Source organism: Phaethon aethereus, assembly GCF_964289735.1.
Source record: "Phaethon aethereus genome assembly, chromosome: 1".
In the NCBI taxonomy this organism is placed as follows: Eukaryota; Metazoa; Chordata; class Aves; order Phaethontiformes; family Phaethontidae; genus Phaethon; species Phaethon aethereus.
This window is the reverse complement of record NC_138575.1, coordinates 89,163,539-89,183,138: the sequence shown is the minus strand read 5'-3', so window position 1 is coordinate 89,183,138 and position 19,600 is coordinate 89,163,539.

Below are 19,600 nucleotides of genomic sequence, written 5' to 3'. Positions count from 1 at the left end.
GGCACACTTTTTTTATCACGGTGACTTTCTGAACGCTGCACAGGGAGAAGCACCCAAAGTTTGCTTCTCTGTAACCTCTCCCTCCTGTTTCGCTTTCCAGATGGCTGGGCTGGTGTCGCCAATTAAAAACAAAGAGAACATTAGGGAAATGAAAGAGAGGAAAAGTAAGATACACAGAGCAGCAATTAGAGAAGAGACAGCTAAAATAGGTTCATGATGGCAGGGATTCCTTCATGTTTGAGGAATGTGTCCAAGGTGAAGCTTTTCTACTGTTAAAGGCAATTTTGTGTTAATAAATGACCCTCCAAATTCTTTCCTCCTGAAGATAATATGATGAAACAAGTAGATCTGACATAGTCCGGGAACAGCTGAGCAATTACAGATGGGTCTGCTGTGAGCAGAGGAAGCAGAAAAAGGTCAGCCTATTTAGGAAACTTTTGTGTTGCTGGTTCACACAGAGTTAAATGCCTGAACTGCTATTTGTACCGTTGGAAATCTCCCACAAAGTCTCCCGGGAGACACGTTTGCGAGAAATTTGCATCAGCTTAGAGTAAACTGGTTTAAAACAATAGTGAATTGAAACTATTATAAACCCTTGTGTGACTATTTTGCAGCTCATCAAAGCGCATGGCTCTAAGGAATTTAGTCCAAAAGTCTTCCCATACGTAAAGGCCTATGATTTGTCACTGATTCAGCGGAACATGTGGACATTCTTAACATGCTTTAGAAATGAGTTACATTGATTTACCACTGTAAGCTAAATTGATTATAAAAATGTTAAAATTGCAGAGTGCAGCACTGAAAGTTAGGAAATACCCCATTTAAGGTGACCAGTATAATATGCATATGCTGCAGTCTTTTATTATGAGATCACATCTTCTTCCCAAAGATGTCCCCCACTCAGACCACGGTGTTCAGTTACTGACAAGTTTTCCAGTGTTTTTGTTTAATCCTCATTGTTCAGTGTGTGGTCCCTGACCCTGCGTTACCGATCGCTCTTCAGGCCTGCGTGTGAAGGCAGAGCTGTTAGTCCACGGGCTTTTTATGCAACATGCTCTGTGAACATGTGAGTGCCAAGCTGGGGAGCCCAAAGTTAAACAAATAAATAAGTTACTCCTTTCATGGCACACCCCCATCTTCAAAGCACAGCTCCCATTGACTCAGCACTCAGCTCTGCAGACCAGGCTTGGCCTCGTGTCTTCAGTGCACGGAGGAGGGAGGACCACCCCCAAAAGACCCTGTTGGAGTGATTTGACAGGCATTGCTCAGGAACTCTGAGGCAAAAGCAAGCCTGGACTCCAGTTCTCTCAGTTCGGCTTTCAGTTGTTTAAGCCATAGCATGATCCTCCCTCACTCTCTCATCCTCTCTCGTTTTTCCCCCAGTGTCATATTTATTTTGCACGTTCTGTCTTCTTCAGCAGTTGTGCAAGGTCTGGTAGACAACAGCTTTTTTCATTACGCAACCCCTTTTCATGGCCAAAGCACCATCCATCTGCATATTGCATGAGATGGGGATCCTGGAGAAAAATTGTTGTGTTTATAATTAATCACAGAATCACACAGAATCACTAGGTTGGAAAGGACCTTCAAGATCATCAAGTCCAACCATCAATCCAGCGCCACCATGTCCCCTAAACCATGTCCTGAAGTGCCACATCCACACGTTTTTTGAACACTTCCAGAGATGGTGACTCCACCACCTCCCTGGGCAGCCTGTTCCAATGCCTGACCACCCTCTCGGTGAAGAAATTTTTCCTAATATCCAATCTAAACCTCCCCTGGAGCAACTTGAGGCCATTTCCTCTCATCCTATCACTAGTTACTTGGGAGAAGAGACCAACACACTCATCGCCACAACCCCCTTTCAGGTAGTTGTAGAGAGCGATAAGGTCTCCTCTCAGCCTCCTCTTCTTCAGACTAAACAACCCCAGTTCCCTCAGCCGCTCCTCATAAGACTTGTGCTCCAGACCCCTCACCAGCTTCGTTGCCCTTCTCTGGACACGCTCCAGCACCTCAGCATCCTTCTTGTAGTGAGGGGCCCAAAACTGAACACAGGATTCAAGGTGCGGCCTCACCAGTGCCGAGTACAGGGGCACGATCACTTCCCTACTCCTGCTGGTCACACTATTCCTGATACAGGCCAGGACGCTGTTGGCCTTCTTGGCCACCTGGGCACACTGCCGGCTCATGTTCAGTCAGCTGTCAACCAGCACCCCCAGGTCATTTTCTGCCAGGCAGCTCTCCAGCCACTCCTCCCCAAGCCTGTAGCGTTGCATGGGGTTGCTGTGGCCTAAGTGCAGGACCCTGCACTTGGCCTTATTAAACCTCATACAGCTGACCTCTGCCCATCGATCCAGCCTGTCCAGATCCCTCTGCAGAGCCCTCCTACCCTCCAGCAGATCAACACTCCCACCCAACTTGGTGTCATCTGCAAACTTACTGAGAGAGCACTCGATTCCCTCATCCAGATCATCAATAAAGATATTGAACAAGACCGGCCCCAGAACCGAGCCCTGGGGAACACCGCTTGTGACCGGCCGCCAGCCGGATTTAACACTGTTCACCACAACTCTCTGGGCTCGGCCATCCAGCCAGTTCCTCACCCAGCGAAGAGTAAACCTGTCTAAGCCACGAGCTGCCAGTTTCTCCAGGAGAATGCTGTGGGAGACGCTGTCAAAGGCTTTACTAAAGTCCAGGTAGACAACGTCCACAGTCTTTCCCTCATCCACTAGGCGGGTCACCTGGTCATAGAAGGAGATCAGGTTGGTCAAGCAGGACCTGCCTTTCATGAACCCATGCTGGCTGGGCCTGATCCCTTGGTTGTCCTGCAGGTGCCCTGTGAGCACTCTCAAGACCAACCGCTCCATAATCTTCCCCGGTACAGAGGTCAGGCTGACAGGCCTGTAGTTCCCAGGATCCTCCTTCCGGCCTTTCTTGTAGATCATTATAGTGCACATGGCGCAAGAGGACTGAACTTAAATTTTACAGCTATCTTAATTTTGATCCCTCCTATTAGTGTTTGATTTTACAACCCTAATGATCTTTTAACATAGTTTTTGTGTAGATTTCCTCATTTTTTAAAACAGCAAACTGAAAACCTGGGAATTCCTTCGTAAGAAGCAATACTACTCCCATGTGGACCACCAGGAGGCCTGATTCCTTCACTCAAAGGCAGGTCTCAAAAATGGAAAAGAATTACACAAGTCAAACAAAGTGGTTTCATTCTGGTTTTTGTTTTTCATGTGACATATAAATAATTTTGATTCCAACTGAAATGAGTCTCTATATGAGATGTAAATCCATGTGGAAAAATCAAAATTCCTCCTTTTCAAAGTGTTTGAATGAAATATTTAGATTTCTCACTGAAAATGTTTTGGCAGTATTGACAGACACTGGAGTCGGTGGTGGTGGTTTCTCCTCAGCAAGGCCCACATCTCCAGAGTCCTCCCTGCCTCCTGGTTGCAGTAGGAAGGGGTCATTTTTGTATATGGGCTAGAGGATGAGGAGGCAGACGCTTTTCCCAAGAGGTCATGCAGCAATTTGCTAACAGGAGTTGACCCAGAAATCCTGGCTGCACCTCACTTGAGAAAGTTGGCTGTGCCCCCCTTTTCAGAGCGCTCAGGGTTCCCCAGCCCTGCCCTTAGCTGCCACCTTCTCCCCCTCCTGCCCTGGGCTGTGTTGCCCATCTCCAGGACGGCGGTGCAGGAGTGCCCGTCCAGCCCCAGAAGTGCAGAAGCAGCCTGTGGGTTGGCAGGGACTCTGCACGCACCATGCAACACGCATCCTGCAACGGTGCCTGTGGCTCTGCAGCAAGGACCGCTGTCCCGGCATGGAAGCACTGGATCAAATGATTGCAGACACTTATTTTCTTTTCCCGTCCCAGCTTGCCCATGACCCTCCAGCCTGCCCTTGTCTTGTTCCCATCTCCCCCTACCCTTCAGCTCCTCATCTCCACCTCCTCATCTCAGTTTCCACACAGTCACCAGCTGCTTCCTTCAGTCCCAGCCTCCCCTTCTATTTCTAGTCTTCTCTCTCAGCCTCTCCCCACAATGCTCCCCCCAGGCTTGTATCTACCCCTTCACCTGAGCTCCCACCACTGCTGATCCTAAACTTGGAGGCACCAAACTTCTTGGTGAAAACCCCGCCATGAATTTATACTGAGGATGAAACTGTATTTTTCTGCCTAATCCATTTCCTGGGACATGGCGGAACGTGGGGTTTTTTTCTTAGCTGATATTTCAGAAAATAACAAATTAACCTGAACAGCCCCCCCAGATGGGCAGAAATCTGTTCCAACAACTCCAGCAGTGGCTCAGGTTCAGCAGAGTTCATTAAAACAGAGAGAAAAAACGTGTAATAGGAAGAGCAGAGCAACATTTAGTGCAGGTGTCTTTTCCAGCTCTGGCTATGATATTCCCATGTGGCCTTCATTTCCCAAGGTGAGGGAAATGGAAAGAGAGACAATATAGTAGATTATAATCTCAGTTTATGCTGCCCTATTCTAAGGGAGAAAGGGCTGTATCTAGAGACGTATGGTCATACCCAGCAGGAATCACTAGTCTGTTCGCTATTGAGTAAAGATGAACATAAATGGGTTTCTTCCACCTCAGTGTGGCAAGTTATGGGTTGCTGTCTGTGAAGCCTGTTCAGAAAGCACACGATATTATTGTTACCCTCCAGCTCCAGGAAAATATTTCCATCTATATTTCGTGTGTACTTCTGTATCTTTCTGTGGATTTTCAAAACCTCTTAGTAGTGTTGGAAGTAAATTGCCGTTTCCAACAAGAGATGAAAGAAAGGCTTTGATTCCATTCATCCTGTCTAGTTTGTCACCTACAATGTCAGGAAAAGAAAAGCCTCCAGTTGCCCATTTTGCACCGTGCTCGTATATCTCTAGGTATGTGCGCGCGTGTGTGTATATGCATATGCACATGAATGTGATTGTGCATGCAAGAGTATGTGTGATAACATCATCCAGATGCCACACCATACTGTTGGATTATGTCAGTCTCACCCAATGAAGCACACTGAGCAAATGCTAATAGTTAAGAGCTAATAAACACTACACTAGAAGGTCAATGCTGAATCGCTTGGATTGTGCACATGGTTCTCAGATACTTTCCCCCAGTATTTCCCTGTAGCTGTAGATAGGCTGTGTGGCTGCAGATCTCCCTGTAGGAGGGATTTTTAAAGCCCTGCACTTCACTGAGTCAGCTCAATATGTTCAGAAAGAAACAGCCCTGATACAGTTGGACAGCATTATTGCCAGAAAGCAGACTTCACAGGTTTCCAAAGGATGCTCTCAATGAGAGTTCCTATATCTTTGATATGGTTGGCTCAAAGCAAAAATGAGAGGTCATGTTTACAGAGGTCAGAAATAGGAGAGCATATGAATCTTTGTCTCCTTCATTTTATTTCTCTGTACCTTCTTACCTTTGTTTTCTTACCGGACTCTGTACATGACATATAATCACAGTAGACTTCAGGCTGTGCTCCTGCCTTGACAGTGCAATCTTTATGTAAATCAAGTGAAAATGCCTTGGTTACTTGTATGATAAAGTGCTGTCTGCTTCGCTGTCTGCTATCCCTTTGGCCACCTGTAGCAGTTAATAAACTGGAGCCTTTGTTGACCAAATCACTGCCCACTTCCTCCCTTCAGCTGACCCTTCTGTGAACTGCAAGGAGTTCCTGTTGAGACAGAGATGTAGTTAGAAGTTGGCCACACGGTGCTGGAGACAACTGTGGGAATAATGAAGACATTGAGAGAGTTCAAAAGAAACCTGTTGGATCAGTAAAGTCATTTTGCGTCAGTCTCCAACTATTAATTTAACCCCAGACCTAAACTCCTTCTGCCTGAGGATTATTTAACCTTTTAGCCTTTCTAAAATTTGAGTGAATGTCAAGAGAAATAAAACACTTTACTGCTAGGACAGCAGCAGACACTATTGAAGTTCTAGGACCAATACTGGACCAAGATTGCTGTACTTTCAAATGTGGTCTGTGCTGAGAACTGAGTTACAACTACTTGTATGGTCAAGACAACTTCCTGACCACTGAGGCAGTTTGGGACTCACATTTGGAACAAACTCTTCTGTTTTCTCAATGCTCCTCCAGAAGAGGTGCTCTCCCTCCTGCCCACCATGTGCTGCTCTGACATGGAGCTGGGGTTGGGAGCAAGCATGTTATAGGAGAGCTTGGAGACGACTAGTCAGGACCAAAGTGGATGGGAGCATATATCAGAAAGACTCAAACTGAGGTTGAGAAAATAAGAGATTCTTATAGGAGGAGAAGTCTCTTGGGAAGATTGTGATGAGTTCGGGAAATGAGGACCTGAAAGGAAAAAGGAGAATGAACAGTTGACAATGGATACTTCTCTGAAGTTTCATGATGCAGTTTTAGTAGGAAGGGTCTACCTTGGCCAGTGATCCAAAGTTTAAGACTCTTTCCATCCCTTTCCAAGAGTGTCCCCATTTCCAAACAATTTGTTCCACAAGACAGTTTTCAGCCTTTTTTTATGAAGCTAAGATGGCTGGCAGGAGTCTGCCAACAGAAGTTATCTAACTAGTCCTGGAGGTGGGAAAACACAGCTAAGCATTAATGCAGACATGTCAGCAGCCATAAAAAACCCATGAGTGTGCGAAGATGCTGTTTTATCCTACAGAAGTGCCTTACCCCCTCAACACCAGTAAAGGTGCTCTGAGCAGCAAATGCAATGTGTGTTCCTTACGGGTAGATGCCCTCACTTAATCTGAACCCTGTAGAGCAAGATGTTTACTGATTGGAGGGGGTCTGTCTACACCTTGAGGAGTTATTTCACCCACTAGCAATGTGGTCAAGCTCAAGGGCTCAGTTCTCTGGTTAGTAATTTCATAGACTGTAAAGCCAGAAAGGACTTTAATGATGACCTGCTCTGGGCTGGCCTCCCGCATAGTACATGCCAAATAATGTCACAAAGTAAATGCTGCCTTAACTTCAACAACTTGTAGCTAAACCAAAGCATGTCTTACAAAAAAAATTTGTTTAACCTTGATTTTAAGAACAAAGTGATGGAGAATTTACCGCATCCTATGGTAGTTTTCTTGCAAAGGTTAATTACTTGCAGGGCTTTAAACAGGCATGGCATTTCTTATTTAGTTTTTTTGTCTTGATCTTATTTTGTCTTTGTTTGCTAGATTCAAAAACCTTCTCATGCTAGAAATATTATTATCAGCTCGGCACTGAAGCAGTTTTGTACTTTAAACCAGATTTTTTAAGTGTGGTCTGACTTTAATGCTCCCATCGCACTCCTGCAGCACAACCACGCCACTGTGGAGGGCCACATTTGGTAGAGCCAGCACCAAGAGCTGGGCTTTCTGTGCTGGAGAGTGGTAGGAGGAAGGGTTATTTAGTTCTTCAGGTTTTATTTGTGATTCCAGTGGCCCCATTCTTCGTCTTGCCCGTGATAGGCCAGATGCAGCCTCAGGGCCACCGACTGAACCGTGCTGTCAGCAAAGTAGTGTCCAGATGACTCAGTATTTGGCCGAATGATCTTGAAAGTAACCTGGAGAATAGACAGACAGAACTTCTGCGGTGACTTGACATCTGTTTTTCAGCCCCAAAAGGGGGAGAAAAAATAACCACAAAGGTTGAGATGCTGAAATTCTGTGGGGGACAAAAAATTTCTGAAGCTTTTCTCTTTTGAACAAATGAAAATGTTTCATTTACTTTTGGATTAACGCTGACCTGCACTTGTGGGCTGACGTGGAGCTGCAGCTCCTCACTGCTGGGCTTGGCAGCCTGTGGCCCAGGACTTGCAGACTTGCACCTGCAGAGTGTCCTCAGAGCAGGATGGCAGTGCTGCAGCCTAGACCTGAGGCTGCAGAGGCACCTGTAGATCAGGCACAAGATTTTGGGGACCACAGCCACAGCTCTTTAGGCTGCTTGGTATATCCTCCCTATTGCTAAAGTTTGACCTGTCTGCTCCATATAAAAAGAGAGATGAAAAGTCCATCCGCAGCTGACCTCATGGTCCTCCTGCAGACAGGACGTCCTCCTCGTGATAGTGGGGTACCACAGGAGATACAGTCCACAGGGGTAATTTAGCTCACGGTAAAGACTAGTGGCCTAGGTCCCCCAAACTCTAATTGTCTGGGGATTGCAGTGTTGCAGAGCTTAACCACCAGTTGCCCCAAATGAAATGGGACATCCTGGTTTTATCAAACAAAAATCAAGGACTTCCTCCAATGTGGAGTTTTCTGGTGAAAAGAAGTCTCTTCTGCAGTCATGTTTCCCTGTTTTTCTGTAAAAACGCATCATCTCAGCAGAAAGGTCCCAGCCATCCGTACATGCACCATGGAGGCGGGGGCGGGGGTATGTTCGGAATGGCTGGACAGCTGGGACTTTCCAAATTTCTGAGCTGACAACACACCCCTGCCACAGTGAATAGCTGAGGGATCGCACGCTATTCAAGGCGTACTGTTGGATGAGAATTTTGGTTGCTGGAAGTATATTTGTGGTTTAGTTATTAGAAGTTCCTCCATAGTTTTTGAAGGGCAGAGGTGGCCATTATTTTGTCCTGGACAAATGCCAAGTCAGGCCACTCGATTGGGCTGCGCTACATTCACATGCTGTTTCAAATAGCGGCTCTTTGCTACATAAGCAGTTGCTGAGTACTGTCACACAGACTATTCACCATTTCTCTTTAATCTTCACCACAGGGAACCGTCTTATCATTTTAAAGATTATCACACATTTCTGTATGATTCACAAATGACAGTATGCTCCCCTTCCCCCTGTGGTACGTGTTTCTAGTCAACTGCAACCAGGAGCCTGAAACAGGAAAAAAAAAAAAAAAAAGAAAGGAAAAGGCAAGTCTGTTAATCCACCATGACACATACACCTTGATTTTATTTTATTAGAGGGATTTTATAAGGGCTATTATCTCCTGGTTTACATAATCCAACACTTCCCTTAGGGCAATCAAAATTGAGATTCATATGACTTGGAGTTTACAATCCAATGCAGCTGGCAAAACTGGGATTCAGATTCATGACCGCAAATGCAATCCTACTGCACACGCACTAAGACAGACAAGAAAAAGTGGGGGGGGGAAGAGAATAAGAAAAGCCCTGGTGAAGTGATCTATCATATTGTCTGAGCAGGAGTGTTTGAGAACCACTATCATTAAATGAGTCGAAACTTCAGCTAATTTGATTCAAAGGTTGCATGACCTCTACTAAGTGAGGGACTCCCTTTCCCTGCTGTCTTTGTCTGTTCTTAATAATTTAGCCAGCAACAAGGTAAGATCCCAGATTGACTTTTTCTGCTACAAACATGACTTCAGTCCAAGTATTTTAGCACCTGAACTCAAGTGAGGATAATAAATGTCAAAGAAATATTTATAGCTTGGTATATGGAGAATTTCCAGTTCCCTATACTGCAATAACACACATCCATCTGCTAACAGCATTAGAGCTGCAGTTTTAAACTAGATAGTGCCTGAAAATAGAAGGCTTCAGTATGCACTGATAGCTATTGCATTTAAATGTTTGATATTAAGCTGATAATTAAATTAAAAATTAATTATCCAGCCTTGCGAAGTCATTTTCTTCTTGGACGCAGGCCCATGCAGAAATTCAGACTGAGCTCTGTGCTTCCTCCGCTCCTCTGTGTTCGTTTAGCTGAAATCCATTCCTGCAATAACCAGCTGAGGGGAGCAAGCATACAGAAAAAGAAGGTTAAAGAGGAATAATTGAAATCTAGAAGTGGAAAAAAGACTTCTTATCCCATCTAATACATCCCTCCGGCCAGTACAAGCAAATTATTCTTCAGGGCTTTGTCAGGTCTGGTTTTAACTGACTGCAGTGATGGAAGCCCCATCTCTTCCTTTGAGAGAGAGCTGCACATCTGAACAAAGCTCCCTGCTAGCAAATATTTCCTGATACTAAGCCTCTATTTTCCTTCTTTTTTGAAGTGATCCCTTTAATGCTGACTTGATCCAAGATTTTTTCCCAGTGAACTCAGCTCTGTGAGATCTGGAATGCTTACTGGAATGTATGTCTTTTCACCCCCAGATTATCGTTTGAAATCCGCCCTAAGCTCACACTGACTGGAAGCTGCGGCTGTAGCGTTCGCTCTCACAGGTCTGCGCGAAACAGCTCGAGGTGTGTAGTCCTGTCCTGAAGGTACACCACACAAGCGAGGGCACAAAGCTGCTCCGTCATTCTCCGTTGCTGAGCCACGTGCTGGCGGGAGCTATAAGTCCTTGTGAGACGTGCAGACACACCAGGCAGGGATGAAGTGCCCAGGCAAAGGTGGTGTGAGGGGGCTTTTGCTCTTGCTGCTTTGGGTGTAAATGAGTGTATCAAAGCGCTTTCGTTTTCACCCTTCTTTACCCTCTGGCACATCTCACCGGAGTGAACATGTAGGCATACTGTAGGAAAATAAAGACTTTGGCAGAACTGGGGTCTTTTTTCATTTTAAAAGGATGTCTGAATGTGGGATTTTCTTTTGAGATCCAAGGTACCTAACTGAGTTACATCCTCACTAACGATGTGTTTAGCATCTCTGGTTGCAACAGAAATCAGAGGTGGAGAACCAGGTAGGAGGCTGGTCGAAGCCAAAGCACAGGTTTGTCACACCGATGTTAACCCCTGCAGGACACCTGGTGCTCTGCACTGCGGATCAGGAAAATGATGGGAAGTGACAGAGGCAAATGGCTCCTGCCCTGCAGCGGGGTGGGGGTATGGTGCCGTTCAGCTGTGGGAGCAGCACCGGTCTGCATCAGGGCCCCACACTGCGCCTCTCAGGAGAGCCACCAAGAAGGTGGGGTCTGTGCGGTCTGAGGAGGACCAGCGTTTCAGTAGCACTAGCTCCAACCTAAGTTTAGGCCAGTTTAGGTGGGGTCTGAACATATCAGGGCCAGCGATGGTGCCCAGGGCGCTGCCCTACGCTCAGGAACCGCAGGAGTTTAGTTGCTGCAGCCACTCCCTGCCGCCGACCACAGGGCTGTGAACCTGGTCCTGCTGTCAAACCAGTGTGACATTTAGAAAGTCCAGCTCAGCCACAGCACGTGAGATTGTGCTCAAATATTACACGTGACATGGTTCTGGCGCGTTACGACACTGCAGAGGCCAGGCTGCATGTCTCCAGAGGGTGGGTGGAAGAACAATCTGGCTGTCTTTTCTCCTCCAGGTGGTGGACATTTGCCTAACCACCACCATCCCCCTAAAGGGAAGGGGAGAGGGAGCGAGGGCAAGAGCTAGAGAAGTTCAGTGCTGAACAACACACCAGGGTACAAAGCTGCCACTGGTAGGTCCCCAGCGATGATGTGCCAGTGCTGTTCACAAAGTGCCCTCAGGGTCAGGCTCAGCATTTCAGCCAGATAATTCAGTGATCCTTCTTTCATCACGTGGCTCTCATCACGCCAGGAAGTCTGCATCACCCTTGGAGCGACACTGGTGGCTCATTCTGGGGGGATGAGACAGTGTCTTCTCAGAGGGATGAAGGTTTCATTCTCCACTGGTCACTCCAGATAGGATGAGGAAATACCAGTGAGCACTTTGTCGGTCGTTTCCCTCAGGGTCTAGGAGCATTGGCAGCATGTCTGCTCTGTTACTCTCTGGTGCCTCACCCTGAATACATGGCTGATGGTACAGATGAAAGTCTCACGATGGAAGTGGTAGCATCCGCTTGCCTCCTTCCCTCAGCCAAACCAGCAAACTGCTGAAACAACTTTCTTCTGCAGTTCTTCTGCAATGAAAAGAGATGGCTGCTGTCTCTGTCTCGAATGTCATGAAAACCTCCTAGACCCTGCTATATGTAAAAGGTTATTTGCCCTGAGGACCGGCCAGGTTATGTCATGCAAATGGGTTATTGTTCATAAAGTTATAAATGAGAGCTTAGGCGGTGACTTATCCCTGCTTCTTGCTCCATCTCTTGGTCATTTCTTCATCAGCTGCAGTCTGCTTGCAAGGCACACCTCATTCAGGATTATTCTGTTCTTTTTTTTTCCTCTCTCTCTAAGGAATTGTATTCTTATGTATTATTTCACAGTTGAAATATTGTTAATTAACTATGCTTGGTTTCAAGGTTTATAATATACTTCCCTGTGTGCTGTGCTAATTAGCACACTCATCAACAGGAGGGCTTGAACAAGTTGCTGCAGCTTGGCAAAAGACAATTCAGATTATTCAGATAATTCAGATTAGTTTGCTGAAAAATATTTTAAAAAGAAAAAGACGGCAAAAAAACACTTCTTGATGAGCCAGACCATACCTACAGCATCATGAGCTAGCGAACATTGCTTCATGTGAAATTTAGCAGATGAGTGCAGGGTTTCTTTTAATTTTCTGTGATCAGAGTCACGCAGTGTAAAAATTGTTGTGGATCCTTATTTCAAGGGGTAACATAAGATCCTATAAGCTGAAAAGCTGCAACACCACGGCTCTAGTAAGGGGCTTTGGAAGCCTCTGCCTGCTTTTCTTAAGCCAAGACCAGTTTCATATCAGACTGTAAACTCTGGGGGCAACTTTAAAATACATCATTGCTGAGTATGTGAGGAAGCAAGCTGAAAATGTGCCTTCTGCAGGAATTTGTGTGGGTAAAACTTGATCGCTCTGATGTTCATGGGAAATGAATGAAGAAGCAGTATAAGCATGGCCACAGTGAATTAATTTGGAAAGTTACACAAATTCTAGCCAAAATTATTTTTTTTCAGCTTTTGCTGAGCTTTGCTGCAAGTCCAGTTGTGTAAAACCATCTGTTCTTTTTCAGAGCAACCTTATTAAGACCCACTGATAATATTTCATCTCCTTCCTATAGTGAATGTTTCAGCCTTTATTACAGTCCCTTAAATGTGAGGAGCTGCAAGCTTGCCATCCTGTTTGCACTCAGAAAATCTGATGATGGTAAATCTGTCATCTCTCCTTGAATAAAATCATTCCTTCCTCACACTGTCTCTCCTATTTGAGGTTAAATTCCTGTTGTGCTTTAAACAGTTACCTATTATTGATTGGCAGAAATTAATGTCTAGGCTGTGACTTATAGTAGGTCCAATGTTAGATTTATATGTCTGGTAATTGCTCTGATAAAATATGTTCCTACTGTAGATGTACGGGTGACTGCCTGTTGCCAGCTGTACTTCTTTGAAACATTAGCTCAAAAAGCCACTTTATATAGTGAAAAGCTCTTTAAAAAAATTATTCAAGGTTCTCATACAACTTCTTCTGGAGAAAAATTCTAATCAAAATAAAATGAGCTGCTTTATTTCACTTCATGTTGAAGTTTTCATTTAAATTTGATTCCTAAAGAGAAACATATTTTAGTTTTTGCTCCTTGCTTCTTTTCTCTTCCCTTTCCCTCTGTAAAAAGGAGAGAAATAATATGGGAAAATGAGAAATATACGTACTTGAAAAATACAAGAAAGCACCAGATTAATCTTCCTTATTATTTCGATTTTGTCAAAGGCAAAAGCAAAAAGAAATATATACATTTTTTCTTGCTTTTTGCCTTCCAAGATAAGAAATAAATAGGTCAAAATGCTTATCATCTTCTCAGTGGAATTTCTCAATTGTTAAAAATTCTTTCTGACTGAGAAAGGATGGGGAGGAGGAAGTGACAGTCTAATTATCTAATACCTGAAAATTGTGTAACAACAGGAAACAAACAAAAAAAGACAGTAAAAATGGCCACACTGAATTAATCTGGGAAGTTGCACATTAAAAATATATCTGCAAATGGAGATTGTTTCTAGGCAGAGACTTTTTTGACAAAAGAATATTTTTTGGCAGGAAAACATCCTCCTGCTCTGCCCCTTTGATCTGAAATGAAAGGAAATTTTTTTTTTTAGAAAACCTTTTCTCTGATGGGCTTTCTGAATCTTAAAACAACACCTTCTCTGTTTGATCCTATTATAAATACACTGTGTATTTCTGGACTGGGTTCCTCTCCGAGGACCATTGCAGTGTGCACAGCATATACACGTAACTTTTCTGTAGGCTGGGCTGCCTTCTGTGCAGGATAGCACACAACTGCACAGAAGGGAGACTGGAAAAAAACTTAACCAGGGTCACCGAGGAAAACTTCTGCTCTTACCACTAGCATCATGAGGTCTTTACTTTCCGCTAAGCCCAGCAATGAGCTCAGTCTCTGAGGTCTCATCGAAAAGATCTGAGCGCAGCAACGACACGAAAGGCATTTTATCTGCTCGAGGATAAACTGCTTAATGGGTTCTGCGGGGACTGGAGACTGTGATACCTTGAATTCTCGCTGCCTCAAACCCGTTGCTTAGGTTGCTAAACCATCCCCAGCGATCCTGGGGAGAGCACTGTTGTGTCTACTTACAGAGCAGTCGCAACCAGACGAACAACAAAAACGTCCCTTTGCGCGTGGAGGGACGTCTCTTGTTCACCAGTGCATCTGAAAGGACCGGGCCACAAGTTTTGCAGCTCCAACCCCTTTTTTCTCCATTGGTCCTGGCAAAAGTGAAGGAGCATTTAGCTCCTTTCCAAACACTGGTGGTATTTTTCCGCCGTTGCCGCACTGCGTGTAGCGTGCAGCGTTTCATTGACTGGAAAACATCCAGAGGATGGGAGAGGAAGACTATTCTGCCCATCCTCCCGGAGCAGGAAATGGTTTAACCAGGAGAATGTCTAGGGCGTTGCAGGGTGGTGGGCTCTGGCCTTCGGACAGGGGGGTGATGTTGGTCTGCCCGAAGCTAGGGAGCTGCTGAAAAGAAACTCCTAGCCTTTCGGAAACTGGACCAGGTCATCCTCGTCTTCTGACTGCTTCCCTCACTCGCTCCTGATTGCCATGCTCAGGCAGTCTGTCCAGCTTGGAGACAGTGCTGTCAGAGGTGGTGATGCACGGGGGGCAATGCCCGTGCCCCCTGGTCTGACACCTCCCAAACTGTGCAGCTTTCCTCTGCAATGACAACAATAACAGAAGATCTCCTTTCTAGTTTGGTCAAGGGTGGAAGCTGAGCTCATGTTTGTATATCCTGGCTGTTGAGATGGAAAGTGTGAACTTTACAGAAAATTAAATCTGCAGAAAAGAAGAATGGGGGAGGGGGAGGGGGTCGCTCTGGAGAAAGAGAGACTTGCAGACGGAGATCCCATTATCTCCAGACCTCACAGTGTCTCCCCACTCATTCATGCCAAGTGCAATGTGGGCTGGGTGTGAGGCAAAACTCTTCAGACTCAGCCAAAGAAAGAGGCCTCAGCATGTGTTGCTGTGTTAGCACTGAAGTCGGTATGGACCTTGGCCAGATGCCAGCCACACTGGCATTGCTGTTATTAGATACCATTGTGTTAAGCTTAGCACTTTTTGCAGGCCAGAGAAATTCCTTTTGTGCTTTCCCATACTCCTGACACATTTAGAAGAGTTTCAGCTTCAGAGAGAAAAGGCACAAGTAGTATAAACAAACTCCTGACATCCAACGGGCACAGATGGGGAGAGAAGGTCGAGGCAAGATGAAATCACCCTCGCTGAACTCAGTGCAGGTTGAGGTTCATTAGCTATTGAGCTTGGGTTGACATTTTATAAATAACTCCACAGGGAAAGACATTCCCTGAATTGCCTTTTGCAGAGGAGCCAATTAGATAAATTGAGCAAATTGGAAAATAGAAGTAGCTAATTAGAGCTATGAGGAGCTGCACAGTGGCCATGCCAGTTGGCTTGTGTTGACCTGTTTGTGACTGGAAAGTCAGTTTGGAACCATTTTTTGATACTTTGTGATTTTTCTTTCTTTAAATGACATGATTTTATAGCCTAGAAATAGCCAGAAATAGTGCAAGAAAATAGTAAGCGTTTGTTCTTTCCAGCATTCCTCCAGGAGGTGACCCTCACCTGGCCCAGCCCTCAGCACAATGCTAGCCAGCTGCATGAGATAACCTCCCAGGACGCTTTCAACTTGCACAGCAGAAGTTGCAGAATCTGTAATCTTGGGCTTTTTTTAGTGACCTTTCTTTCTGTTAAAGACTAAGGTGAAGTAAATGAAGACAGACAGTCTCAGAACCATATGGCTGCTCATCCCTTGTGGTTAGCCTCCTCTGCTCACCAGGGCAGCATTAGCAAACTCTTACAACTCCCCTTTTTAGCTCCCGCCAGAGCTACTCTTGTGGTGCTAAGTCCATTGGACTTCGAGCCCTGCTTGAGGAAACCACTCTGTGGTTAGCTACTTTTCTGCACTTGCTGGTGAAGGACAGCTTGCCTCCCATTTCCTCGCTTTGCATAATGTACTAGTCTTCTCTGCTGCCATCGCCACTTCCCCTGAACCAACGCATGGTTTAGGGAGGGACATCTTACTGTGTGAGTTGCAAGGTGAGTCTTCGCAGTCAAATGAAGGGGTTGCGCTATGGCTGCCCTGTAACTGCAGGCATAGCAGGACAAGGATTTATGCGGGGGAAGGATTTGTATGGAGGCCCAAAAAAAGAATTGGAGATTTGATGGTTGTAGGTGGGGTTGAGGACACCCTACTACAGTGTCAAATTCTTACATTGGGCAGAAATCACTTTCTTCTAGACGTGCAAATACAAGATCCAGGAATCACAGCAACAAGCACACTCAAGATGTACAGCTGTCAATCTAAATGTGTCTTAGAGGCTAAGAAAGGAGGCAGGATGAGGAGGCTTTAGTCTTAAAAGTTGGTATACATTGGGGGAAAAAAAACTTGGGAAACCTTCCCCAGCAATTCTATTTGAAGGGCTTTTTGTTAGTTCTGTTTATAGTTGCAAGCAAGGTTATGATTTCAGGATTATTCCCCCCTTTGCTTTGCAAATTATTCCATGAAGGCCTACGAAGCTCCTTGAATAATTTTCGCAGCTCATGGCATGACACATCTCACCATTAAGAGTGTTCTACACTTTCCAAAGCTATATTCTTTTAAAGCACTTCCCCATGAAATGCTTTGCCAAATGATGGAAGATTTCCATGCCAAATGTCTACCTAATGATGACTTTGGAAGGATGGATCAACTGTTTCAGCTAAACTGGAATAACAGTTTCCAAACATGAGATTAGAGGGACAGATATTTCATTAAGAAACTCCAAGCTTTGAAATAAGGGCTTGGAATTTGTCATAGGGCTCGTGCCTTTGTATATGGTATGTGTTTTTCTCTGTCCCTGTGAAAATTCTTCTAAGTTTGACCAACATACTAGCCTCTAAGTTAGTAAGTCTGTGCTTCCTGAACAGGAGGTTTTTCAGACATTGGCAGCTTTGCCTCCTGAACACCCAATGTCTTCTGGGCATGCTTCTGGCCCCATAGCACCAGTGTTATAGATTCACTGGGACAGAGGTTTCCTCTTTTCCTTTCCCCCTCCCGCACTTTCTCCCCTCTCTCCTGCTGCCACCTTCCTTGCCTGTGTCTCCAGTGACAGGGTGCAGCAGGGACCAGGCAGTTGTTCAGCATCACAGTTGGTCTAGAGGCGGCCCTTAGTGTGTCCACGGGGTCATCCCTGCTGTGCAGACAGAACAGATGGATCCAGGAGCAGGACACAGGCTGTGGAGTGGGAAAGCAGGAGGTCAAGTGAGGATACGAGCCCATAGTTCAGATAGTGGGTTCAAATGGTAAAGGAGGAGGCTGTGAGCCTAGTCATCCTAGTCTGGTAGATGACCCAGACTTTTTCTTCTTTTTTAAATTCCTGTATTGTTTCCTGTAACTTAGGAAAATCCATCATGTATAAAGGGTATCTTGTTATGTATCTTGTTATGTATCTTGTTCTCTGCTTCCTCTGCTTCATGCCTGTCAGCTCCTGCAGCAGATAATGTGAACAACCTGCATAAGAAAGCTCCTCTTGCTACTCAGCCTGGATTCCTCCTGAGATGGGGCCTTGGGGCCGCCTTGCAATGTGAAGGAGGTAGGTGTCCTGTAGGAAAATGAGTTTGCAGTCACGCATTAATATTGCATCAGCAGCTCCCAATTGTGTGTCTTTGACTTTCTGTCCTTGAATATTCTTTATCTAGATTTGAAAGTGTGATTGTAATAATATTATGAAGTAGAGGTATGTCTTTGGGGAAGTACTTTTATGCCTCAGTTGACACTGACGTTAGAATGTAGCTGGTGTTCAAATGTGGCTGAATGGAGGTGCACAGACCTAGGAGTTCATAGCTCCAGCTTGAAATGCATTATTAATACTATGTATTTGAGCACAAATAAATGTTCAAACAGAAATGATGTTGTAGTTTCCCTAAAACTTAGAAAAACTCATCATTCTCATTAACAGACACATAGCTATGCCACTTCCAAGTTGAAGGCTGGTTTCCACATTAATCTCTCCAGCGTACTAGGGAAGACATGCTTCTCTTTCTCCTCTCTTTTATCCAAAAATAGATACAAGAATACAAAACATCCAGCATGAAACCCACTGAATATAGGTATGTTTTTGTCCACTGAATGAAAATCTCAGAGACTTATGCATATGGTAGAAGAGCATTATTGTAGAAATTGGTTTATAGTTCTGTCTGTCATGTTGCTAATTGCAGTTGCTGCAAGTTTGTACCAACTTTGAGACAATAATCCTCCTCAGGTGCTCCAGGAACACCGGGGAAGTTGGGAGTCATAGTTTGTGAAAAAAAAATCTGGAAAGGATGCTCAGCCATCTTCACATTGTCTCAAAGTGAGATGTGACTGACAATGAAATCTTGACAGTAGGTTGGAGAGGAAGATGTGACCAGACTGTCGACAAGGAATACAGCCCTCTGGAGAATGCTCCGAGCCAGCAGGACGTGAGGCAGGAATGCTCCAGCCATCCTACAGTACGGTGGGCAGTCTGGGAGGGACAACCAAATGTAATTCAGTCATCTTTATTGCTGCTCAAAGGTTGGAATTTAATTCCTGAGTTTACAGGAATTAGAGGGGAGTCAGCCTTTCTGTTTGACACAAATGTTGCTTTGAGTTGTTTCAGGCACCGTAAAGTTTTAGTTAGATCTGCTCAGACATGAGCATTCCCCTGCAAAAGAGTGTGAAAGTCTGTGACATTACAACATGAACGATGGCTGAGAACGAATGAGATCAGAAGCCTTTACCAATACCTTTGCTAGCTGGTGACGATTGAAAATCGATTAGAAATAAGCAGAGCACTGACAAATCCTATTAGAAAATCTTAAGACAGGAACTCCGTTCAGTTTAGGTTATCATTAGGGTCTTTGCTAATTCACATGTATTTATATACAAGAATAATTTCCAGATACTCAAGTAAATTCCCAGTGTGTTAAAAATAATGAAATTCAGCTTAAAAAAATCTATCATGCCTGGCTATTGGGGCGTTTTTGTTGTTGTTTTTATACCATCTTTTAAACTTTCAAGTCTTGATGTAGTCATGAAGCAGATCCAGCATGATATGGTTGAGGTCAGCAATTATACGCTATAAAGTTCAAGCAGATTACAAATAAACTACTATTTGAAAGAAGTAAGGTTCTCATTATTCTTCAAGGCTGGACTAAATGAGCAATAGCTATGTGACAGCTTGTATCTAAATTACTGAATCACAGTTAGTAATCCTGTAGCTGATGTTGTCATGTTAAAAGCTAAATTAAATTTTCCAAATTATTAAGAAAAAAACCCCAAGTTCCATGGTTATTGATATGCTTAACAGTGGCTAATATAATTAAGACTGTAATAGAT